Here is a 27,568-nt window from a genome sequence, read left to right as displayed (position 1 = left end):
CTTGCACACAGAAAAGTTGGTCTGGAAATAAAGGAGGAGGTCGTCATTGTTTTATAAAGAATTGCACTGATCAGTGCAATGTAGACTCTGAATTCCATCGCCCGACGAAGTTTTCAGCCACTTGTTCCTTTCTTGCTCACGTATTGTGATTTGTCTCTGTTGTAGAGAAGCTGAGAATTTCTGAATCTGGCCTTTTCGGCTGGAGAGGCGGGTGTCCACGTGCAACTGGCCGCATGCATTTTTGCATCTTTCTGGGAAGAGTCACTATTTCCTGGGAACCTCAATGTGTCCAGTGGCTTCGCCAACCTAAGAACCGAAGGGCACTGAGAGCAGAAAATTCCTCGGCTTGGTCATTTAATTATGGACTGTTTTTATACCTGCACAGCATTCAGTAGGTGGCATTTTTTGTCATTTTATTATTGCTTTGTTAAATCCATATAGCTAAAAGTAACCTCACGAAAAATGAACCATTTCAATTTTTATTTAAAAAAAATATTTTTGGTACCTTAATGATCTGTGACCCATGTTGATAAGACCTAAATGCCCTCAATTTGTTCTATACTTTTTTCTTGTCCTTATCTCCCCCATATATCAAGTCCATAGTATTGATCAATTATTTTAGAGCGTCTTGCTATGGTATAGGGCCCACTCTTGTTGAGCAACAGCCATCCACTTGGGTCCTTATGACAGCCAAACATGTTAGACAGGATAGGCTTCACCCAGTGCCAAGTGTTCGGCCACATAAAGGGCAAGCAACAGACAGTGCGCAGAGAATCGGCATAGCACAGGGCTCATGACCCCCAGCACAGCTTCCAATGTTCCCACCATTCTACACCCGGAACATGAGTCTTCACAAAGGACCATGCTGAACACGAAAAGACAACCTCAATTCAGGTAAGGAACCAGCTGTGGAGTACTTCCATCTCTCACGTCTTCTCGGTCCTGGAGTGTTCTCAGGTGTTAAGCGATAGCCTCCAGTTGTAGGGTCAACCCATCCCCGCCAACGACTCATCACTTATCTCATCAATGAGGCACCGCGGCTTGCTCCATGGTCCTCAGCTGGACTCTCATTTATCTTGGATTCATTACACGTAAAAACCCAACAATTCCTGGAATTAACGATGTAAGAAAAATGGACCAAGGGTCAAATCTTCAGGCCTCCACGAAATTAAAGGAAAAGCTGCAGAACCACCTTCTAACCATTATCTTTCCACATAGTAAGAGGAAAAGAAGAAGAAGGAGGGAGAGGAGAGAGTAGCTCCTCCATGCTTCCTAAGCGATGAGGACTAATGACGGTGATGTTGTCTTCATGTAATTTTTCAAGAGGACACTGGTTTGAAGGTATAATTATGACACACTAGCCTATGGGTTTAACTAATATTTACCCAGTCAGTTAGGCACTGTGCAAAGCGTTGGAAATATAATGATGAGTAAGAGAAACTTCCTAACTTCAAAATGCTATCACCGCTCACTCAAGTGGAATCTTTTAACTCTCTCTCTGTGTCTCTCTCTGTCTTACACACACACACAAACATGCACACACACACATACGTGCTCACACATACACACACATTTCATAATAGTTCTGGTTCTCTGGCTGAATATATCCCAAAATCCTGTCTTGGAGAAGCTTTACCTCCAACATGGGAGAATAAATTGAATAGCTCACTAGGATGACTAGGTTCAAATATGGTTATATTATAATGTTGTCAAGACATATAATTTAAAATACAAGTGAGCCTGTCTGTACTAAATTAGAAAGCTTAATATCCTTTTTCAACAAGAAAATGAACTTGATATGTCCCCTGATGTATAAAGTATTAAGTGGCTTGTATGTAAAATTATGTCACATGAGATAAAACTAGCTGAAAGAGTGTAAACAAAAGGGAAAGTTCATCAAAATATATGCAGGTTGTGAAGTGACCAGGAAGCTGTCACAATGAATATCCTAGTAAAAGACAAAGAGGATTGTGGATATTAAAAATGTAGTAAAAGATTCCACAATGTTTAACTTGAAAGAACCCTGTGTTGCACAGTAAAAGAAGGTTACATAAACATATAAAGTTACAAAATAACCTTCACATTGTAATGAGAGAAATTAACAGTTTCCTACAACGCTACAAACGCCCATACCCAAGACCAATCAGACCTGCTCCTAAAAATTGACCCAAGAAATATGAAAATATATCCACAATATATTTGTACAGAGACACTCCAAGCAGGTTTATTAATAAGAACCCAGTATTAGCAACAGTCTAGGTTTTTATCAATAACGACATGAATGCAATAATGGTGATATATTTATAAAATGGACTGCTACTTAGTAATAAAAAGATATGGCTTATCAATAAAGAATAACAGACGAATCTTTTAAAAATGCTTAAAGAAGACATATAAAAATACAAATCGTATGTTTGCATTTATATGAAATTTGATAAAAAGCAAAATAGACCTATGGTGAAAAAAATCAGAACTCTCTTGCCTATCTGAGTGGAGGTGTGAATTGATTGAGAATTTCGTGAAGGAGTGGAGTGAGGGTGAGTTCTGCCTCTTGACAGAGGTTTAGGTTACACAGGCATACGCCTTTGTCAACACTCACAGACAGGTGCGCTCAGGATGATGCACTTCAATTAGGTGCGCACATTTTACCTGAAATAAAACAAAAAGAACCATAAATATCGATAATATGCACGCTGAAGTGTTTGGCAATCGGTTGTATTGATGTCTGCCACTTACTTTCAAATATATATATATACACACATATATATATATATATACACAAAATGACTTGACGAGTGGAAAGAGGAATGAACAGATGGATAGCTATATGATAAACCAACTAAAGTAAAATGTACCTCTCTGGGGATGTTATATGCGCCTTCACTGCACCATTCTTTCAACTTTCCTGTATGTTTGAGAATTTTAATGTTCCATATTGGAATGTCATAACAGAATTATATCTTAGAGAAAGCTAAATATGGCTCTTCAATGAAGGCAAGGAAATAGAAAAGAACTGGCATAAATTACCTAAAAATACAGACACCAGTGTACAAATGAACTTTGAGGTGGTAATTGCTGCTTTTAAGGACTCCCCAAGTAATGCGTGTTGACCAGTATACTTTATATGGCTTTTTGCTGCTTTATATTTATTTTACTGGAGGAAATATTTTTGACTTCTTCATAACCGTGAACAAAAATTTGATCAGTATTTAATGGAGCATTATGGTGCAAGGAAGATTTGTATTTTTGTTCAACTCAGATATATAGATATTATATGAATTTATAAACTGGAACTTTGCTATGAACTGGGTCATAAACTCCTTCTCTCAACTCTTTTATACATATGTGTAAAAATATTATTACCATCAGTGACCATTACCATTTGTGTACTTCTCAAATCCTTAGAAATTACTGTACTAGAGATATCATATATTACTGAAACAATTTCCACTATTAAATTCATTCCAATTATATTCTATAGAAAATAAACTCACAATAAAGGCACAGCATTCAATTTAAAATCCCTTGAATCACATTTCTTCGTTATTACAATAATTAGTAGTTTGGCTAATCTTTTTGCAAGAAGTGACTACAAAAAAGAACAAATCACTCAAAAAAGTATATTTGGATATACTTACAAATTTATCTTTGTTTTCTCCTACTGAATATTGGAACCCTTTCAGGAAATGTAACCAACTTTAACTCTTTCTGCCCAGATCCTTTCTTTTGAGACAATAAAGAATATTGCTGTTAGGTTGATACCTATTGTTATAGTTCTTGTTGCAATATTGAGGCATATTGACCAGATTCTTGAGCAAAGAATGCTCTAATCAGCCATTGCATTCAGTATCATTCAAGGCAGGTAAATATTTCCCAAATGGCAATTACTCCTCACAAATGTAAACGCCTCAGCTTTCTGACTCTCCGTGGTGTTCTTGAGAAGCACAATACTATGTGGCTGTACAATCCTTTAATGTAATCTATTCTTTCCCCTGCTAGTTTTAATGATATTGTCATTGTCTCACAAGTTCATCAAGATAGATTGGGGTGAGTCTATTGTATTTCACGTGCTGAGAATTTAAGACGTTTTTTTTTTGGAGAACCTGTCTTGCATTTCTGGGAAAGGCATTCTTTCTTTTTTTTTTTTTTTTTTTTTTTTTTTATTGCAGTAACATTGGTTTATAACATTGCAAAAATTTCAGGTGTACATCATTGTACTTCTATTTCTGCATAGATTACATCATGTTCACCACCAAAATACTAATTATAACCCATCACCACACACATGTACCGAATTATCCCTTTCACCCTCCACCCTCCCCTTCCCTCTGGTAACCACCAATCCAATCTCTGTCCCTATGTGTTTGTTTATTGTTGTTATTATCTACTACTTAATGAAGGAAATCATACGGTATTTGGCCTTCTCCCTCTGACTTATTTCACTTTGCATTATACCCTCAATGTCCATCCATGTTGTCACAAATGGCTGGATTTCATCGTTTCTTATGGCTGAGTAGTATTCCATTGTGTATATATACCACAGCTTCTTTATCCATTCGTCCCTTGATGGGCACTTAGGTTGCTTCCAAGTCTTGGCTATTGTGAATAACGCTGCAATGAACACAGGGGTGCATGTACCTTTGCAAATTGGTGTTTTCAAGTTCTTTGGATAAATACCCAACAGTGGAATAGCTGGATCATATGGTAGTTCTATCCTTGATTTTTTGAGGAATCTCCATACTGTTTTCCATAGTGGCTGCACCAGTTTGCACTCCCACCAGCAGTGTATGAGAGTTCCCTTCTTAACTCGTATCCTGCTTGCAAATTTTTTGACATACTTTATCTGATGTTATAGATTATACTTTGTCCATGAGGTTTAATGCCTTTATTGATTCCCTCTTTATAATTTTAATTTTTTTGGAGTGTTGGTGATGAATTCTTAGGGTGTAATTTGCTGTATTTAACCTGAATTCTCTTCATCCTCTATTTTCATGGTTTGGTTCAGTTAGTATTCAGTCTATACTCTCCCTTGCTAACTTGTAAATTCTCACATTCTTGACTATCGGTTGATAATAATCCCTCTCCCCTCTGCCAGTGCATTTTAAAAATACTATTTACAAGTAAAATCCCAATTACTTATTACCTGTATTTGTAATTTCTCTAAAACTATCAGCCCCTGCTCTCTTTTCCATCAACAACATTAGTTTTATAATTATTATCTTTTCCCTTTGCCAATTCTTAAATTTTCACTGAGTCCGTTTGGGGCATTAAAGTCCATCTATTATTGTAACTTCCCTTACAAGTACAATTCTTGCTTTCAAGAATTCTCTTTTGGCAGTTTCATAACTCATTCATAGATTATAACCTTATCCATTTAAATTAATCATTCTCCACTATACTCATGCACTGCGTAACGACATTTCAGTCAACAATAGTCTGCATGTACGACAGTGGTCCGTAAGATAGTACCATATAGCCTAGGTGTGTAGTAGGCTACACCATCTAGGTTTGTGTAACTACACTCTATGACGTTTACACAACGATGAAATCACCTAACGACACATTTCTCAGAATGTATCCCGTTCGTTAAGCAACGCATGACTGTATTTTGTTCTCTCTGTGTTGAGATATGTTCACATTTGATTGTCCAGGCCGTTGAATCAGGTGTCAACAATGGAATTCCTTTCGATTAATTCAATGATTTTTTAAAATTAGAGTATTTTTAATTAGCTTAGAAAATAACTGTAGGGCTGAACCTTCTAAATGCTGTTGTTGCTAATTTTGTATATTTTTCTTGTGTTATATGATAATCCCTGTATTCAATCCTCCAAAATATTGTGGTTTTCTGTGATGTCCCATTCGCTTGCCCCTGTTGATACTTGTTATTTAGAATATTGTATTTAAAAATGTCATTCTCTAAACACAACTCCTAAACAGTATATCTTTAAAGCTCCAATCTGCACATTTTATTTATTCTATATCAGGAGGAAGCACTGTCTCCTGAGTTAGTCTCCCTTCTTTAAGCTGCATCTTCTTGTTACACGGCTATATTTTCCTTTGCTTCATTAAGCCAGTGACTGCAGGCTTTATTCAATACGTTCTTTGTTCAAACTCTTGGTATCTTTGAGGCTCTGTAGATTTTGCCTCAGAAACCATGAGCGACCTCAAGAGTGAATTAGGAGAAGGATAGGAGTCTTGTATACCTTTGTTTTCTGCAAATGCATATTTTATATTTAAAATCCATTTAACATTGATCCATCTTTCATTGAGCTATGAATAAAATGTGAGGAAACATGCTAAACAATCTATTTCACTAAAATTCACATATTCTTTTGGGAAACAACTGAATGTAAACTCAAACAGACTAGTGTCTTTAAAGGTAGATTGAAGTATTGGATGTCCATAATTTTACTTCCTACATTCGTACAGAGAACTTTATAATTATATCTTGAAACATGTAAAATAGAAGGGAAGCATGCTTTTTCTTTAAAACAATATGTTAAGGAAACCAAATATATTATAAATAAGCATGTCCCTATCCATGTGTCTATTAGAAAAGTCACAACTCCTTACTGGAGATATTAATCCTCATTCAGATTCCACTTTTTGTAGATATAATCAACAGCTTTTTTGTGATTGTTATTTATTGAAGGATTGTGATATCTGACTTAAGACTACCCTTTCAGTGTTTGTCAAGATGAACTAATAAGGGCTACCTTTTGTCTGAAATACAAATGAATGCCCCTAGTCCTCCAAACTCAGAATAGCACATTCATTACTGACAAACAATATGCCAGAGATTCTGCATAATTGCTACTTGAAAAGTTAAATAAATAAGAGCTAAAAAAAATTACTTTCAATAGCACGGGGCTGCAGGTACTCATCTATAGATCAAAGAAATAATGCCTAATTCCGGAGTAAGGGGTCACACCAGATCATGGACACAAATACTTTGCTTTCCTCATGTAAATATCGGAAATTCAGATTCTAATTAGAGACATCTTAATCTGAGAGGCCAAATAATCATGCAAAATTTATCGTGCCAAAACCTTCAGCAATTTGATTATTTCTAAGAACATTAATTATAATATTCACATCTTCCAGCCCGAGTTTCTACAGAATACTTGAATATTTTTAATAAACTCTGAAGTGTTTTTGATGGAAAATTGAGGAAAATTCTCTATTACTGTTGGATAAACAACCAGTAAAGACTCTTTAAAAAGTATGAAAGGATGAATTCTTTGACAACTGTTGGCAAGAATACCACATAATCTTCAGTGTAATTGTGAGAATTACAGTTAATATTGACGTAGTCTTAAATGTGAATACATCATGTCTCCCTGTATAATTTTCATGCAAAGGGAGGAATGTAAACACAATAAAACAACAGCAGAAACAAGAATAAGAAAAATCAAATGCAATAGTGGGTGGGAATTTGGAAATAGTTAAGGAATTGATGCTGCTCAAAATTTTAGGACTAAAAGTTGATTCACATATACCGTCACTGAGACAGAACAGTATTCTAGCATGGAATTCTTTAAACCTGTATTCCAAACCAGCCTTAAAACCTTCTAAGTATGTGGAATGGGATAAGTTCTGAGATCTTTTCTGACTTTTACTCTTCCTGTCAGCATATTACAGATTATAGCACTTGCTCCAAAAATGGTTGTGGAAATCAATTTAGATTAATTGTACAGAATGTTCGTTAAAGAGCCTGACATACAATGTGCTTTCAATAAATGGAGGTTCCAAATGGAATTTAGACATTCAATTTATATTCATCCATGTTATGAATTAACTTCAATATTGGAATTACTTTACACTGGAAGAAAAAGTTGAAGAGACTTTGAGTAATAAAGGTGTGTGTCCTGTAATACTTAAAATGGCTATCATTTTACTGTATGTCTCTGCAGGAATTAATAACAGAACGAGACTATGTGTGCTGAAAAGGGAGGATATCCAAGCTGATACGATTGCAGACTCACAACCTTCTCCATTGCCTGAAGACCATCTTGAGCAAGGTACCGTGCTTTCAGAATGCTCATTGTGGCTAGAACCTCAGAAATTCACTGGGGACACTTTTTAGAAATCATGTTCTGAAATCCTATTTATCAATGCCATCTTATAGGAATTACAAATATGAATTTAAAGACGTTTTCAGGCAGCCTTAAAACTTACCATTCATCAAAAATATGAGGGTGTTAAAGTAAACTATTACATCATATTTTCCACCTAAAACTTTTATATTGGCACTTCCAGATCTATAGATAGATCCCATTCATGGTAAGTAGTATTAAAAAAAGAAAGAAAACAGGATTTGGTTCATTAAATTCATTACTAATGTATTCCAGCTTTTTTTATTTTTTCTTTGAAGAATCTAGACTGTTAAAGAACTGCTCGGTCTCTATCATGCTTAATTTGAAAATGTCAGCCATCATTGAGTCATTTCATTCTTTTCTTAAAGAAGGCATTTGGGGGGTATTGTCCTCAACAGTCTAAGGACGCTTTATGAGCTATAGCAAAGTTACCTGACTTCTGGGTTTTGGGTAGCATTTAATATAAATGGCATGGCTGAAATTCTGGCTAGACCACTCATTGGTGATTTTAGTAAACAAAGTCATTTAATTTATCTGGACCATGCTCCCTCTTGGTTAAATGGATATAAACAACAGCAGAATTGTACTCTCAAATTTTAAAGCTTGCAGAGAAATCCCAAACATATCTTAGTTTTATGGATCTCACAAAAATCTTTAGCTTAAAAGATGTGAGGTATTAGCATCATTTAATCAAATGATTGCCTACAGTTATGAAATTTAGTCAATATTAAGATGCCTCCTCATGTACCTACCATTAATTTTGGGGTCACTAGCTCTTATAATCATCAAAGGTATATCTTAAGCTAACACCAAACAATAGCAAGCAAATATTTATTCTGTATTATTTTCTTCCTTATTGTTCTTGCTGAGTTCATTCCTCGTGATTTCTATATGTACTACTAAAACATGGAATTTTGGCATTTTATGCCAAGTGGGACATTACATGTCACAAGGTATAATGTTCAATAATTATGTCTTTATATTTTGTAAATCCTTATAACATATACTGTGGTGGTTATTTAAAGATCATAATATATACAATAAATTACCGCTAAAAGTTGTCTAATTATACAAGTCCATCTCCAACAGACACATTAACACAATACACATTTATGCATATGTGTGTTTGGTTATTTCTGGTATAGAATAAATTTGTCATAGAATAGTAGCCATAAGAATGGAAGACATTTAAAAGATTTTAAAACAAGTGGGACAATAAAATATGTAAATTTTTAAAAATCTATAAATCCATAAATTAATATCTTTTATGAGAGTAAATTATTTTAATGAAGAATGAATTATTTCAGTTACCAGTAATCTAAAAGTACAAATTAATATCTGTTAATGGCCAATTTAATATCAAATGATTGCTTTTTAATAGAACAATGCAACTATTTTAACTGCCATATAAGCCACTCGGTTCGTTTTTCTCTAATATATTGAGCCAGGCTATTCATGAGGAAAGCGATTTTACTGAACACTTTATTCTCTGAGGTTGTAACTGTTGCTTTGGCAATCTTAATCAACCTTAATAGAGTACTGTAACTGCCTTAAATGTGCCTGGATATCATGTTTCATAGGAATGTCCTTGAAAATGGTCCCATTAGGAAGATTTATATCCTTCGTATTTTATGTATATAATGATTATACCCCTGTGAACTTTGTAAGATATCTGCATCTAGTGGGAATGTAAAAAAGGAGCATATTCTATTTCCAAATTTGTGTTTGCATACTTTCTTTTTTCTTTTTTCTTAAAGCTTAATTTCTTTTTTTTTTTATTATGGTAAAAACAATTAAATTTACCATCCTGACTATTTTTAAGCACACAGTTCAGTAAGGTTAAGTATATTCACATTGTAGTACAATGGATCTCTTGAACTTGTTCGTCTTGCAACACTGGAATTCTATAGCCATTAAATACTAACTTTTCTTCCCCTCTTCCTCCAGCCCTTGGTAAACATCTTTCTGTTTCTAAGACTTTGACTACTTTAGCTACTTCACTGGAGTGGAATCATGTAGTATGTATCCTCTTGTGACTGGCTTACTTTGGTCAGTATAATGTACTTGAAGTTTATCCGTGTTGTAGCATGTGACGCGATTTCGTTCTTTGTTAAGGCAGCATAATTTCTTGGATGTGACACCAAAAACAAAAGCAAAAATAGACAAGCGGGACTACACCAAACTTAAAACCTTTCACGCATCGAAACAAACAATCAACAGAGTGAAATTGCAACGTATGGAATGGGAGAAAATAATTGCAAATCATACATCTAAAAAGAGGTTATTATCAAGAATATGTAAGGAACTTCTACAACTCGATAACAACGACAAAATAACCCAATTAAAAATATGGGCAAAGGACTTGAATAGACATTTCACCAGAAAAGACATACAGTGCCCAATAAGCATAAGAAAAGATGCTCAACATCCCTTAACATTAGAGAAATGTAAATCAAAAGCACAATAAGATATCACCTGACACCAATCAGCACGGCTGCTACAAAAATAAAACAAAACAAAACAGAAAATAACAAGTGTTGACGAGGAGGTGAAGTTGGAACCCTTGCGCACTGCTGACGGGAATGTCAAACGGAGCAGCCATTAGGTAAAACAGTATGGAGGTTCCTCAAAAGTTTTTAAATTGAATTACCATTTTACCCAGCAATCTCACTTATGGATGTATATCCAAAAGAATTCAAGCAGGGTCTTGAAGATGTATTTGCACACCCACGTTCACTGCAGCTTTCTTCACAGTATCCAAGAGGAGGACGCAACCCAAGTGTCCAGCAACAGACGAATGGATAAAGAAAATGTGTTATATACATACAATGCAATATTTTGCAATCCCAAAGCTTAATTTCTACACAGATCTCTTTTCAAGGTGTACGTCCAGCTGTTTAAGTAAAGTGAATAGTTTAAAAGCCAGGTGCAAAGTTTTGCATAACGATCATACCTCTGCAACTGACATAATTTTTGTAAAGTAGGAGGCACTTTTAAAATGTACCTTGCCTTGAGTCAGAGTTTAATAGATATGCAATGCTTTATCATTAATGTTATTATTTTTAGTTTGAAACATCAGATAATTAGATGAGAAAACGTTTAAATCATCATAAAAATCAACAGAGCTAATCAATAAACATATGAGAGAGCTCAACCCGTGTTTTTAATCAAGCATGAGGATGGGTTTGTATAAACATTCACACAGGCACACACGCAAACAAATATTCATGCCCATATACGATGTACAGTGTTGGTTAATGTAGGAGGAAATCGGTACACATCAACATCCCTTTAGTATTTTTATAAATTTGCAAAATATTTGGGTGACATTTTCTGCACATCTATCAAAATTTATAACACACGTACACTTGGCTCAGCCTTTCTACTTTGGGGAATATATCCTCCCCAAATAATATTATAGTAGTTCAAAGATGCATATGCAGACAAATTGCATAACACTGTTGGGAAAGAAAAATTAAGAACAAATGTCTACAGTCCCAACAATAGCAGAATGTCTGAATAACCGATGGCAGGGGATGTGATATTGAATACTGGCTTGTAATATCCAGCTATCAAAATGCTGTGCCATCACTAAAAAACCACTACAAAATGGTTGGCGGCTTAGGACACTGAGTCCTATGCTGTTCCTATTCTCAAATGCATGTTGGCTGGAGGTCACCTCGACCTCTGCGTCTTGCTTTCTACACGCTACTTCTCCAGGCTGAACACCCAGTGCACATCTTTGATAACGTCCATTCTCTTAGCAGAGAGAAGAGGGAGATGGCGGAACCGGGCAGCGGCTCCCAGAATGTCTGCTTGGAAACAAAGCATGTCTTTTCTACTTATATTTCGTTGACCAGAGCAAGTTGTAGGACCACATCTGGCTTCGACGGGACAGGAGGTGTCATCCTGTCATGGGGAGGGCCAGTCCCATTAGGGAATGCCTAGAAATGAGAGACAAGGATATTTTTACAATAACACGGTCTCCCATACATTGTTGAATAGGATCATGGGAGAAGCAATTATAGTAAGGGGAGGAGAGAAGATACTGAAGAATAAGAGCTAAGGCTTATTGAATGTTCCTCATAGGCTAGTAACTATTTTTCTTTCTTTATAAGTGTTCCTCCTGCTCCATGATGCCCAGAGAAGACTAATCACAGCCTCATCACCTCCCACTAGGTGTCGGATCAAGAATTAAACCCACCCAGTTTAGAATAGAGCAGTGCTACTTTGTACTGTGTGTGTGAAACAATGTGATGTCATCTTGCAAAGTATAAAAAGCACTTTACCAAAAACTGATCTGTAAAAAAAAATAGTGCTCTATATGTATTTACCTATATTTGTGTGTGCAGATTTCTATAAAATCTGAGAAAATGCCTGAAGATATTTCCAGTTAAAGAATGTAGAACAAAAGTACCATTGTTCCTACACCCAGTGAACTGATGAAAAGAGTAAAAATTAAAAAGAAAAAAAAAACCCAAGCAAAAATATGGGTGATATTCAATTCCACAATACCAATTTGTAGTCCACATGATCAAAGAAAGGCACTGAAAATTTTGGTGATCTGCAGAGCAGGCTCCCTTCCTAATTTTTACAGATACCTCAAATCTGAAAAACAAAACAAAACAAAAAACCGACTTAGACTAGCCAAAGCAATGTAGAGAAAATTGAAGTTAAACCTGAAATCTGAAAGTAAAATGAAGAAATTAACTAGGTAGAAAAGAAAATTTCTCTTATAGACCAAGATTTTAATAGATACTTTCCTATTAACTTCCTGTGTGCACAATTTTGTTCATTCAGAGACAACTTTGTCATTGACTTTTGTTTGAAAAGTTTTACTTGATAGATACATATTGCTGTGATTATATATCTATACCTATTTCTTTCTTTTTTGTTCCTCATTCATATCTTTGCCTACGTCTATCTATATCTTTATTTTCTTTTTTGGTGAGGTTAGCTCATTGGCCCTGAGCTAACATCTGTGCCAACCTTCCTCTGTTTTTTGTATATGGGACGCTGCCACAGCGTAGCTTGATGAGCTGTGTGTAGGTCCACTCCCGGGATCCGAACCCTTGAACCCCGGGCCGCTGAAGTGGAGTGCATGAACTTAACCACTACACTACCAGGCTGGCCCACCTTTATTTTCTAAAGTCAAAATTGAATGTTCCTTGTGAAAATAGAGGACATTTTAATTGAATAATCATGTATGCATATTTATATTTCCCATGAGTTAGTCTGGTTTTTAAAAATAGACCACATTAGTAATCTATGCTGTGTGTGCATGTGTGCGTGTGTGTATGAGTGTGTGTGGGTGCATAATGTGTGTGGAAATCAAATAAGATGGTGTATGTGAAAATATTTTGAAACGTATAATTCCATAAAGCACCATGCATACTCTTGGATGAAGAACATGAAGGTCACGTATGTCAAGTAGCTTTCTCGTGAGAGTCATGAATAAGACTCAGGTCTTTCAACTTGTCATTTCCCTCTCTGTCTACGTAATCAGGAAAAAGTCATTCTCAGCACATCCTCTTGGCATTGTCTTTGTATCATGCTAGTACACCTGGTTGGTACAACACACTCCATCTTGTAACAGTGGTTAATGATGGCAGTAATCATCCAGGAACATGATGTCCAGGTATTCACAACGAATGTGTGCATGTGAGTGTGTGTGAAGTGAAGTAACTCCCCAGGTGACCAGCAGCATTTTTTCTTTTTGGGGATACAAAACCCCCAATTTTAATTACTTCCATAAATTCTTGCCATCACTTGACAACCATTATTAAAAACATCAAAATAGTGAGTACCAGATTTAATAGTAGTTTAATACAGTGAAATATTAGCATAGAAGAAGCATTTGTTTTCCATAGTGCGAATAAGCTTTATAGTGCTCTGAATATCCATTGTTAGTTATTTTAAATCATCTAATCAATTTGAACATTTGAACCTCTGATTTTCAATTAGAAGTAACACAAATTTACCACAATAACACAACTAATTTCAAAACGTAGCATCTAATCCTGTAGTGGTTACATGCCATATCAAATTTAATGTAAGTTGGCATTTGGAGGGAAAAGGATTTAAAAATACCATTTTCTCAGCATTGTACTATATAAGTCTAAAATGTTCCATAAGTCTGGCAGAGTACTTAATTTATGCTTAATCCTATTTAAAATATTCCACTGAATAAATTGGACTCTAAGGGAGCTATTCAAATTAGGTCTTAAAAAGATAAGCAGAGTTGGACAGTTCAGACAGAGAGCAGCTGTACCGTATTGGGCTGCATGGCATTATTGTACTCACGCATGCAATCAATATGGACTCAATTACTAGAAATAATGGAAATCGTAATACTTCACTCAAGTCATTTCATATGCTTGCACGATTTATTATGCTTTATTAACCAAAAGGAGATTATACTATTGTATGTGAAGTTATTATTATTTTAGAATTGAGAAAGCTCACGTCTAGAAACATGAAAAGAGTATTTATGGATGGAGAAAACACGGTACTTCTGAGAGTAAACTGAGAAAGGAGTAAGCAGTTTGGGGGGGTGCAGTATCATCTTGACAATGTTCATGGAGAAGTTTCTCCCACAGTGAGGGATTGGAACAGCATAGTATGTGAAGAACAAAGAGTCCTGGGCATTCTTCCTTGACCTAGTGTTGCCTCCACGACCATGAGCAAGACCTTTCATCTCTTTGAACTTCAGTTTTACTTGGCTCTTGTTGGGGTTGGAAAGCATTCCAATAATCCCTTTCCACTCTAAAATCATAGGCTGCTCTGTCACATGAAGTTATGCATGGACAGAAGAGTATGTTAATGGATATGCTGAATACTGTAGGGCACCATCAACAGAAATTACTGCCCAGCTTATGTTCAGTGCTACCTCTTCCTAATTTTTCATTTTTGGTGTATTCATTTGATAGAGGAGAAACCATGACATAATTCTATTTTTAAATAGCTCATGATGGATTAAGTAAGATCAAAAGGCTGTATAATAATTAGGGCATAACAGCAACTACAACAACTTCCTAAATTCCAAACACACATAAAGGTTATTTCATCAAACTATAGCCCTGAATCAGAAATGGAAGGACGTTGGGATGCCAGGGGCAAAAAGCATCACCGTTACCCAGTGACATTAGCAAGGGGAGATGGAGCGATTGAGAATGGGAATGTTAGGACAGCATGGGAAGAAATGTGAGCTGAAAGATCATAAAAGCAGTAACCAGAGCAGTGTCACTAGAGATGAGAAACACTCTGTATCGAGTCTATTGCCACTGACGTTATGATGCAATCAATCTGAATCCATGAAATCTGTCTAAAATAAAGGTGCCGTAAGCATACAAATTTAATGCTCATTTTATACAAATTTAGTACCTCTGTCCCAAATTATGGAGTCCTCATCTGTTTCTCTGCCACCCCGCCTTTAATCTACCAGAAAATCTTGTTGACTTTGCAGTTATCAGATATCTCAAATCTGATTCTTACTGTCTCCAACTCAACCACTCTCTCTCAGTTGCCCATCTGCAGTAGCCCTAGGATGGGTCTCCCTGTCCCCAGTTGCATCTGTTATGGATGGCATCATGTCCCCCTAAAATTCATATGTTGAAACCGTAACCCCCAATGTGACTGTGTTTGGAGACAGGGCTTTTAGGGAAGTAATTAAAGTTAAATGAGGTCATAAAGGTAGGGCCCTAATTCCACAGAACTCACGTCCTTATAATACGAGAGAGACAGCGGAGCTCTCTGCATAAGCACAGAGGAAAGGCCAGGTGAGGACACAGTGAGAAGACGGCCATCTACAAGCCAGGAAAAGAAGCCTCACCAGGAACCAACCCCACCAGCACGTTGATTTTGGACTTCCAGGCTCCAGGACCATGAGAGAATCAATGTCTGTTGTTTAAGTCCCTCATTCTGTGGTACTTTGTTAGGATAGCCCTGGCAAACTAATATAGTGACTCCTTTTTGCCCACTGCTTTCATAAAAGCCACAGTATTTTATAAATAAAATAGGTCATTCATGCATGTTATGTTGTATAAGTAGAATATCTTATCACAGCAGAATATAGTCTAAATCCTCAACACCCTAGGTTTTATATGATCTGCTTCCTAATCTTCTCTCCAACTTTCTCTTCTATGAGGCTTCTGTGTTGAAACCAATCACACTCCTGTCACCAGAATTCTTCAATTTTTGTCCCTAAGTCTCATGACACTTTTGCTCGCTTGATTACAGACACATTGCAAAAGCACATCTAATAGACTTCCCTGAGCACTTTAGCAAAATAGAACCCCCCTTCAATGCCTAGCCCTCTATATTTTTTTAATATTCTCCATATCACTCATCTCTGTTTTATTGCAGGTGGCAGCTAGGTGTATATTTGTTCATTTCCTCTTTCCTTGTGTTAGTTCGACACTTGAAGAAAGGAGAGCCCTAGACAAGGATTAAAGAGATGACACATTTTAGGTGTGAGCCTTGTGTAGTGAGGGTCAGGAAAAAAATATGAGGCATGGAAAGACGCGAAGGGATGCAGAGTAAAGCTGTATGTTGCCTTTTTGGCCATTGCTTCACAAAGAACCTCGAAGCAGCATAGCAAGAGGCTCTGCAGATGTGTTGACCCTGCAAGACAGCAGAGAAAACCTGCATTAGTGTCCTCTTTCTGCCAGAACATATCACCATGTGGATAGCAGACAACTTGAGGGATGTGAAGCAGAAGAAAACACTTCCAAATCATCAAGGTGCAGATATTTATTCAGTGACCCTCTTGGGAGGGAGACTGCCTACTCTCTAACTCTTCCTCATTGAGAGGAAGTGGCTTCTTGGTGATTCTGACAAGTCTCTCCAATTCCCCACTAAAATATCTGCATAGATGAAGACAACTCTCCCTTTATCCAAAACAACAACGAGCACAAAATCAGCAAAACTTCTAAAACCGAGAATGACAGTCAATCCGTCAGCCATAAGAGGAGGCTTTCTAATAACTACTAGGTTATACAACATGACAAACACACACTGTCAGGGGCTACTCACTTCTCCTACAAGATTGTAGGTTCCACGAGAAAAGACTTACGTCTGAATGCCTGAATTGATCAACTGACTGATGTGTGTTCCTTTATTCAGCAGATATGGATCGGCCACTGTATGAGTTTCCTATGGCTACTGCAACAAATCACCCCAAACTTAGTTGCTTAAAACCACACAAATTTATTATCTTACAGTTCTGAAGATCAGAATATCAAAATGGATCACCCCAGGCTAAAATGAATGTGTCAGTAGGGCTGTGTTTCTCCTGAGGGTTCTAGAGAAGAATCATCTCCTTGCCTTCTTCAGCTTGTATATCCTTCTTTTCCAGGCTGCTCGTGTTTCTTTGCTCGTGGTCCCCTTCCATCCAGCAAATGCATCACTACAATCTCTGCCTCCCTCTTTCCCTTATAAATCCCTGTGGTTCCATTTGTTCCACCTGTACAATCCAGGCTAATCTCCCCATCTCAAGATCCTTAATTTAATCACATCAGCAAAGTCCCTTTTTGACATGGAACACACTCACATGGTTCCAGGGATTAGGATGTAGACTGCTTTGGAGGTGGAGAGGAATTTTCTGCTACCCCAAAAGCCATATTGCATCAAGTGCCCAGAAGGCAGACAGGAAGGCACATCCATTTACCCAGGTGTGTCCTATCTCCTGCTTCCCATTGCCCAGGTAACCTCTGCACTTCAGATCTGCCCCCTTGGTGGTTTCTTGGGAAACCAGAAGCATGCATCGCGATGTGAATCTCTTCCTTGTTCATAACTGGACAGGCAATTTTCCAAGATTAGAGTTTCATGAAAAGACCTAGTACCACCCAAGCCCTAGGTTTCAGCTTAAATTTTGGACAGCTCTACATCATTCCTCCACAGAAGAGGAAATGTGCATTTGCGTAGGTGTTCCCTTTGGAAAGAAGGAATCAGTGCAGAGAATCAGAAGAGCTGCATGCACCCATTTGGTGTCCAACACACTCAAGCCCCAAAAATGTAAGTTTCATGGAAACAGAGGTCATGGCATTATTTACCACTCTGTCTCTTGAGCTTATATTCCTGGTCATTGCTAGGCACTCAATAATTGAGGAAATAAATGCAATCGTGGTCAAAAACTCTCAAACAAGTTGATGTAGAAAATTGATCTGTACCATCTTCTTACAAATAATTTCCTCAATATAGAACAAGAAATAGGTGACGATTTGCAACAGGGAAACACAGCAGTAATATTTTTTTAAATTTCTATATTTATTTTTACTTACATTTTTAAAGAGAAACTACACTGATTTATTCAAAAATGTGACTGCAAGAGCTGAAGTAGCTGAAGTCACCCCTACGACCCCAGCGAAGTCCTGCCTACGAACCACAACATTAGGCAGCATTCCCGTATGACCACAGTAGGCAGAGTCAATCACCAACAATCCAAAACAGTCAAAGCCAACAGGAAGATGCGCTAAAAGGAATCGAAAAGCTTCAGTGCGTGGTTGTGTATCCTGGTTATTAGTTTACTCCTCTTTGTGAGATTGCCGTGTTCACTGAGAACGCCACATGATTGAGGAAATTTTCTGATTTGGGAAACGTTGCCGTTAGTGCGGTTGAGTGGACGCTGACTCCCAGCGCCCCTGTGGACAGCAGAGCGGAACGCTGCCCGATATTTCTGCTCCATCTTCTCACCCTCTGGCGCTGTATCAGACAACGCTCCACCGCTATTCATAGGGCTTTCAGAGCCAATTATTTGGGAAGTGAATGGCCAGGTCTTTCTACCATGGATGACCCTGCTGGTATCTGAATTTCGGTGGCATAGCTTTCAGCATCACGGCAACACGTAGTTGCCACAGTAAGACAACCAACAGGCAAGTGGTGTGTTTCTCTGACTGGGACTTGGACCCTGGCCCTGATGGTGATAGCACTGAATCTTAACCACTAGACCACTAGGGCTGGCTCTTCAGAAACACGGTTTATAACAATTTTCCCTGAGGAATTTAGCCAAGGTGTTAAGACGTTTCTTTTAATATTTTCTAATTACTCGTTCACAAATTTAGTTGTTATACATTACTTTCTTATCTTTGTAATGACATAATATCTTAGCGATGAAATGGAATGCTTGAAAGGTGTCCAATAGAGTTCATGGAAGAAAATAGAACCCATTTTTAATGTTTCTGCCCTGATAAAGTAAAATGATGTAAGATTAACGTGGTCAAAACATCATATGGGATAAATTATATAAAATGCGTTTTCATTTTACGTGAAGTCCTTTCTTTGTTTAAAAAAAAATGTTCCCAGTCGTACCGGTACACAATTCTAAGGAAATCAAAATAGGAACACACAGTGACATCTTGTCTCAATTATTAGATTTCGATTGGTAGTGATTTTGGTAATTTTCCCGCTATGTAATTTTGGTTCCAATGCAAACTTTTTCTCCAAATCTCTAGTAAAGGCCATGTCATTTTCCGAGTCTCAAATTCCAATCCAGGGAGAATAGTGAGCGTAGTTAAAATAATAACACTTTGATGAAGCCCACTGATGAAATGATGCTTGGAAGTCAAGGTGAATGCACTGTGACAATATCAAGTTGAGAATATATCTTTGAGTTCTTGCTTCATTTGGAATTGTTCTCATAAAGAATTTATGAAAAACAAGAGGATTTATGCAAAAGTTCATTGATTATCTCAGTTTTCTGAAATACTCTGAACATAAGGGTCATCTGGAATTTTCATTAGACATTAGAGGTGTCTCAGAATCTGTATATAAAAATAAATATGTTTTATGTAATGTTTCATGCATAGAAATAAAAACATAAAATATATGTAGCTAATGCATTGTAAAAAAAAATTTAAAGACTACATCAAGGGAGTCTGTGGAGAATTAGTGTTTTAGCAAAAACCACAAGGTGATTTCAACAAAAATGCAATTCTGGTACACACTGGCATGGGGGATTGTTTATTTCAAATTTAAAGTTGTACTTTTGATATTTAAGTATTCTGGCAGCTAATTTATTCATGTAATTATTTGCCACATACTTTCTTTTATCAGATATATATTGAAGAAATGTATATATTATTTATATTAAATATACACTGCTCATCCCTATGTCTGTTCTCACCCCATATAAAAATGGCCAGAATAATGTTTGGGATGATATGATATAAAATATGTACCACTGTCCTGTATAGAAAATTCACTAGCAACTCCTCAGTCACACTCTTGAGAAAGCTGGTGTGGGAGACCAGAATTGGCCACCCCACAATGTGTCTCTTTGGCATGAGGATTATTTTGGGCTGGTTACTTTTAAGAAACTGCAGAAGGGAAAGAAGCTCTGAAAAGTAGAAATTACCCTTTGTAAGAGACATTTACGTTTATAAGAGAAATCTCCATCTGTAAAGGTATCTCCCTCTCTGTACCAGGAAGAAGGGGGATGACCTTACCTCTAGAAACTCTTGTCAGTGGGGAAGGCTAGGACTTAAATCTACATACTCTTGTTTACTGTGCTTTCTGCTAATCTCCCATAGCCAACTCCCCCACCCCCAACATCCTCCTTTGTCTTTAGCTGAAGGTAGAATTTAAGGTGAGAACCTCCGCCATCTTGCAGAGATACTCAGTTACCCAGTGGGTCTCTCCCATGTATACATGATATAAAGCTTTGTTTGATTTTCTCCTGCTATTCGGTCTCATGTCAGTTTAATTTGTAGCCCAGCCAGAAAGGACCCAGAGTCGGTAGAGGATAAGTCTTTCTCCCCTTCACTGGTTTTGCAGACCAATAAAGTGGGAAGCATTGTAAATTACGCCTGGAATCCAAAGGCAGAACCAGCTACCTCACTGTCAAAGGAGATGTCTGCTAGACGTGAGAAATGTGTGAGGACCCCCCCAGAGATGCTGCCTTGCTCAGCAATCACGGGAAATACACAGTGGGAGCCCCCCGAAGTGGGTGGGACTGTTGATGCTAATAGGCTGGGACACGTTGTAGCGAGCGGTGCTTGACTTCCGGGTGAAGAGCCATCACTGTAGATGTACACAACAAGAAACAGCAGTGAGCAGATAGATCAGAAACAACACTGTGGTTTTGTTACACCCCCCTTTGGTTTGATGAGGAACTCCAACCATTGATGTGTTCAATGTTTCGAATGTGTCACCACCATTTCACCATGACACAGAAAGGTAGACCCAACGTCCAATGGCTTCCCCATGGTAAGGGCATATTGGGGCAAACTCCTGAGACTTCCGAGATTCTGAGAATCTTGTTGTCTTGGTCCCTTTGGGCTGCTGTAACAGGACACCACAAGCCGAGTGGCTTATGAACAACGCATTCTTACAGTTCTGGAGGCTGGAAGTCCGAGATCAAGGTGCCAGCAGATTCGGAACCTAGATGGCATCTTCTCTCTGTGTCCTCACATGGTGGAAAGGGGTGAGGGAGGTCTCTGGGGTCTCTTTTATCAGGGCAACTAATCCCATTCATGGGGGCTACACCCTCATGATCTAATCACCTCCTAAAGGCCCCTCCTCCTCATACCATCAAATTGGGGATGAGGATTTAAACCTATGAATTTGGGGGGGACATAAACATTTAGACCACAGCACTTAGTAACATTTAATGTCTGGGATCCAGATATCAAAAAAAGAACAATTAATTATAGAAAAAATATTAGCACATTCCAGTAGGTGCAGTAATGGGAACTCAATATCCGTTACCAGCACAGTTCTGATCTCCTGGAACTCTCTTTTGTGTTCAAATCGCAGCAGTGCTAAAGGCTGCCCGCTTTACAGGAGCCTCTAGTGAAAGCAGGTGCTCAACTTCGCCGTGCTGATGTAATGAGAGGGCACATCTCACACAGGCAGCTCTACCGTAGCAGTGTTATGCCTGTGCTTCTGAGAAAAGAAAGGGCAAGGAAGCTGCTTCTCAAAATTGAAAAGCATTCAAGTTCTGAAATAATTACGTCCATCCCCATATTCTTTTTCATAGTCTCGTTCAGTTGATTCCCTGAAGGTTCCACACTCTCGTGAGCAGAGTCAGGGGGTAGAGCTGGTATATAAACCTGTCTAAAAGGTGAAACCCTGTAATGCAAAAAGCTGGTTGCTCCTGGGAGTAGCCCCAGGGTGATCTGCTCTGCGATATCAGGATCCTGATTATCGTGACCTACATTTAAGTATCTAATAGAGAATGTCAAAACTCAACTCAGACCAACTTATGACTGGCAGCAGGGAACTCATCTGAGAACAACAGAGGTAGAATCCATTATCTAAAATGTTCATAATATTTCTGAATCTCATTGAAGAAGGTGGGCCTTTCTATAGCATACATAATTAAGTTAACGAATCCAGGTAGTCTAGGATGGGGCCCAAGATTGGCATTTCTAGCACACTTCCTGGTGATGCTGATGTTGCTGGTCCAGGAACCACACTTTGAGAACCCCTGGTTTAAGAAATCTTAATTTTGAATAATTTTTAAAGTAAAAAGAATGGCATTTGATCCAATGAATGTGTTAATTTACTGCAAAAATCATTGATTATAACTGGCTGCCTAAGCTGGGTAATTTCTTAATGACTACTAAATGAAAACAATATCCCCACACATTGATATTGTTTTGCCTCAGGAAACATCATTACTAAACACATCAGATATATTAAATAATATCAATTGAGTAAGCCCTCTGAAATGTAATTGAAACATTAATTCGTGCTGTGTCTTATTTAAAGGAAATTGCTGAAAAATACGTTTGATGACTCTACGTATTTCTTCTTATAATGTCAGGCGGCAGTAAGCTCCTAATGCAAAACCAATTATGACAAAAAGCATTATTTAGTATCCATTATAAAGGGAAGTTTTTGAAAACCAAATCAAAACACCAGCAATCAAAGCATATTAGCTAAGTAAATAGACGGCCATGCACGTGTGACAGAACAATTAAACTGATAGTGTAAGTGCAGTGCAAAACTCGGATACAGTTGACACAAGACTACTGCATGGGTGCGAGGACGCTCACAGAAGATGTATTCCTGAACAGTCTGGTGTAGTGTTATTCTAAACGTCACAAGGAAGCTTGCTTTCCTAACTGCATGTCCAGAAGATTATTTCATAACATAATTAATCCCTCTATCACATCTGATTTTTAAATTAAGCTAATCATTGCATCATATTTTTTAAAATGCAGAGATATTAACATAGTTTTCTGAAATGTGGAATATGTGCACAGTAGACCTTCCCAGTTCAAAAAAATCATCTTCTGTTTAACATTAAAATTTTGTTTTACATCAAAAGCTGGTGTCTGATTTGCATTCTCTTTCATGCCAGCTGTCCACACTTCTGCTTTATCTTCCGGGGAAACTCTCTCATTGCTAAGGGCCTTAACTGTCATCTATAGATAGCATTTCTCAAATATTTGCTACTAAACTATCCCATTTTGATTATTTAATGACAATATCATGCGTATGCATGTATTTATAATGTAAAATATATATACCAACACTTGACAGATGGAAACAACCAGTGCAGATATTAATTTTTTCTTCCTGGTACTCTGTCCTCTTAATCTGAAAATAAAAATATTTTAATGCAAATTTTGTTAGAAGTTGCATGTAGCCTCGAGAAAATACTGCCATCCTCCTATGAAATGGTAATTTATTTCCTCCATATTTGTGTACTAAGATTGCAAATATGTACTGGTTTGTGTATTTCGGTTTTAAAAGCATGATTATTTCATTGAATGTGTCTCCCCAAAGGTAAAAACCAATAGTTCCCATATTAGTAACTAAAATGTTGATGAATCATAAAGAATGTAAAGCAATATTGTTTCTGCTTGTATGAATGAGTTAGAAATATATTTTATTATTATTATTATTCCCATAAGGCCTGCTTAAATTAAAGGGAGATGTGTTTTTTGCCAATGGAAGTATGAAAAAGCAAGAATCTTGTGGAAAGGTCTTAGTTTGGTTCTCCCAGAAGACTATCCTGAGTCAAGGCATCAATTTTACAAGTGCTTTGAGAAATCACCCTAGAAGACAGCATTTGGGGGAAGCGTGAAGCCAATAACGGGTAGGTTTTCATGTCTTTTACCACTTGAGGTAAGTGGAAAGCTCATCTCTCTGTGGACATCTTGTGTCCAGTGTAGGTGGGTCTCAGAATGAGCCTAAGCCCAGAGCAAGAAGGGAGGGGTGAGGGTCTACCAACTTCCTGCCTGTCACTGATGGAGGGCTGTGTCCACGGCATTGGCTGGCTTGGATACTTCTGCCTTCCCCGTCCTGTGGCCAGCCATGCTCCCCTGGCCAAGAAAACAACAATAATAAAACAGAAACAGACAAAACCACCAGGCAAAGAGTCACATGATGTCACAGTCAGAAAATTTCGCCATGTAGAGTTGAGTGCCATGGACCATGGACTTCATGACAGTTACACTTTCACTCCAATGTTGGGAGCTTTATTTTACCGTTTTCTTTTTATTCTGTTAATTTCAGAGAAAACAAAGTAGTCATCATTGGTTATTGGTTTAGAGATTTGCCTTGAGAATGACAGAAGACACGAGAGTGGATGGATAAACCAAATGGCACCTCAGGAAATGGTGAGAAATGCAAATCAAAAGCACCATGAGATACAGGTTTCTCTCCACTGTTGGAAAGTTCACTTTATGCCACTTCACTTTTATGAAAGACCTAAGTCAGTACCTGTTTTCATTAACTTAAAGAAATCCAAAAAGGATTTTCCCTTTACTAGTAAAGGTGAAAAGCGAAAATAGCATTAGGCATTTGTTTTGCAGCCTGCCATTACAGAGGCTGAGCAGTCATGCATACTGTCATATTTCAAGCCTTCACATCAGCCACAGCAGGCAATGAACCTGGACGTTTGACATTTAGGCAGGCAGACATAAAAGAAGGGTAAACGTTGGTGATCTGCCTGTCCTTATGGATTCAGATGACAATGAGATGTTAATAGATGACTCTGCCTCTCTCTCCTACGGCCCAGTCTCCTGTATCTCCCACTGCCCCAACCTCCAGCCAGTCATCTTAACACACCATCATCACCACCACCACCTCTCAGCTTTCCCATGTGCTCGCCATCTTCCCGATTCGGGTAAGCAAAACTATAATCTACATACGTTATGTCTACTTTATACAGTCTGCGTGTTTACCATATCATTCCTGCTTTTACTATATGTTCATGTTATTTTAGGTTTTATGGATTATTTGGTATGATTTGGTAGGTTATTTTGGGGGTCTAGGAATGCTCAAAAATGTTTCCCATATAAATTAATGGTAATTGCTTACTTGCTTTTTGCCATTTCAGCTTACAAAATGTTTCACAAGAATACTGTACTTTTGCGTAGAAGGGGAAACTTGTATCATCTCCCACCTGTTAGGAAATCCATTATCAAAAAGACAAGAGATAACAAACAGCTGTCGAGGATGTGGAGAAAAGAGAAGCCTTGTGCACTCTTTGTGGAATGTAAATTGGTGCAGCCAATGTGGAAAACAGTGTGGAGGTTCCTCAAAAAATTGAACATAGAACTACCATATGATCCAGCAATCCCACTTCTGGTATATATCCAAAGGAAATGAAATCATCATGTCGAAGAGATATCTGCACCCCCATGTTCACTGCAACATTATTTACAATAGCCCACATATGGAAACACTCTAAGTATCCATCAATGGATGAATAGATAAAGGAAATATGGTACATATATACACAACGGAATATTATTCAGCCATTAAAAAGAATCAAATTCTGACATTTGCAACAACATAGATGGACCTTGAGGGCATTATGCTAAGTGAAATAAGTCAGACAGAGAAACACAAATACTGTATGATCTCACTTATATGAAGAATCTAAAAAAACAAACTCATAGACACAGAGGACAAATTGGTGGTTGCCAGAGGTGGGGGGTGGGGAGTGAGCAAAACTGGTGAAGGGGATTGAAAGGTACAAACTTCCAGTTATAAAATAAATAAGTCATGAAGATGTAATGTACAACATAGTGACTATAGTTAATAATACTGTATTGCATATTTGAAAGTTGCTAAGAGTAGATCTTAAAAACTCTCATCACAAGAAAAAGAATTGTAACTATGTGAGGTGATGTTAACTAACCTTATTGTGGTGATCATTTTGCAGTATATACATATATCAAGTCATGATGTTTTACACCTTAAACTTATACAGTATTATCCAGTCATGTGCCACATAGCAACATTTCGGTAAATGATGGACTACATAAGATTAGTACCATATAGCCTAGGTACGTACAGTCATGCATCACTTAATGATGAGGACATGTTCTGAGAAATGCATTGTTAGGCAATTTCTTTGGCAAATATCATACAGTGTACTTTCAAAAACCTAGATGCTATAGTCTATTACACATCCAGGCTATATGGTACTAATCTTAAGGGACCACCGTCGTATATGCAGTCCGTCATTGATTGAAATGTCATTATGTGGTGCATGACTGTAGTAGGCTATGCCATCTGGGTTTGTGCAGGTACCCTCTACGATGTTTGCACAACGACAAAATAACTTAATGACGCGTTTTTCAGAAAGTGTACTTGTCCCTAAGTGATACACGACTGTGTATCGACTATATCTCAATAAAACTGGAAAAAATTAAAATGTAATTAGAGGTTTAAAAAAAAAGATAGAATTGTTGAATAATAATAAAATCCGATACACAATAAACCAGACATATGGATTTTTAAAGAGGGGTAGGAAAGCAGTACTTCCACTTTGGGACATTGTTGTGCAACCTCTACTAATGCTGAACATCTTAGGACTCAGAAATTCTGCTCCTACATCTGTATCCAACGCAGTGCCCGTAGGGTCCACCAAAAGATGTGTCCACAGTGCACACTGGGCAGACGTAGATGCTAGTTTTTTTCTGTTGCTTTGTTAAATGTATGGTTCCTCCACTTTTTATCCTTGTTGATTTGGTTGCCTATTCAAATATGGAATATCTTCCAGGTTCTTACAGTCCTGCCCTTCCAAGCGGGGGGCTCTGCATCCCTTCTCAGAGTCTAAATCTTAGAAGTCTCCTTCTCTTTATATTCGTATTTTCCCTTGGTACCCAGGGAATGTGCAACCTAAAATATTTAAGAGCTCTGGCTCTTCTCTCAATCTCCTCTGCTTTTTCTCTTCACCGTCAACATATCTCTCACGACCTTCTTCGTTCCGCTTCAGTATACCCAAATTGGGGGATGTGTGAAATAACTTCCCCCTTAGGGTAGGGTCTCTGCACACGCCAGTGTCTCTGCCTGGATGCAAGTCTCCTTCATTTTCCACATGGTTAAGTCTTGACTGTAACTTCTATTTTGTAAAATGTGTTGTAATGTTAACAGTATGTTAGTTCACCTTACAAGTGTTTATGGAACTTGACTATGTCAGCCACTGTCTTAGGGATGGAATCACAGAAATGAATTAGACAAGTTCCCTTCATTTTTGGAGATTGTATTTTAGTGGAGGAAGTCAGAAA

General features: G+C 37.6%; 1 long non-coding RNA gene across 1 annotated transcript; it reads left to right on the top strand.

The window, feature by feature from the left end:
* Window position 1: 1 nt before the first annotated feature.
* On the top strand, window positions 2–25,976 carry LOC147911615 (uncharacterized). The gene is made up of 6 exons (XR_015550811.1): window positions 2–391; window positions 7,914–8,021; window positions 23,957–24,141; window positions 24,561–24,664; window positions 25,066–25,173; window positions 25,387–25,976. It is a non-coding gene; the product is annotated as an uncharacterized LOC147911615 (long non-coding RNA).
* The last annotated feature ends 1,592 nt before the right edge of the window (window positions 25,977–27,568 follow it).

This window comes from Ceratotherium simum, chromosome Y (assembly GCF_057802395.1).
Source record: "Ceratotherium simum simum isolate JZ-2026a chromosome Y, ASM5780239v1, whole genome shotgun sequence".
In the NCBI taxonomy this organism is placed as follows: domain Eukaryota; kingdom Metazoa; phylum Chordata; class Mammalia; order Perissodactyla; family Rhinocerotidae; genus Ceratotherium; species Ceratotherium simum.
This window is presented reverse-complemented; position numbering and strand designations above follow the sequence as displayed.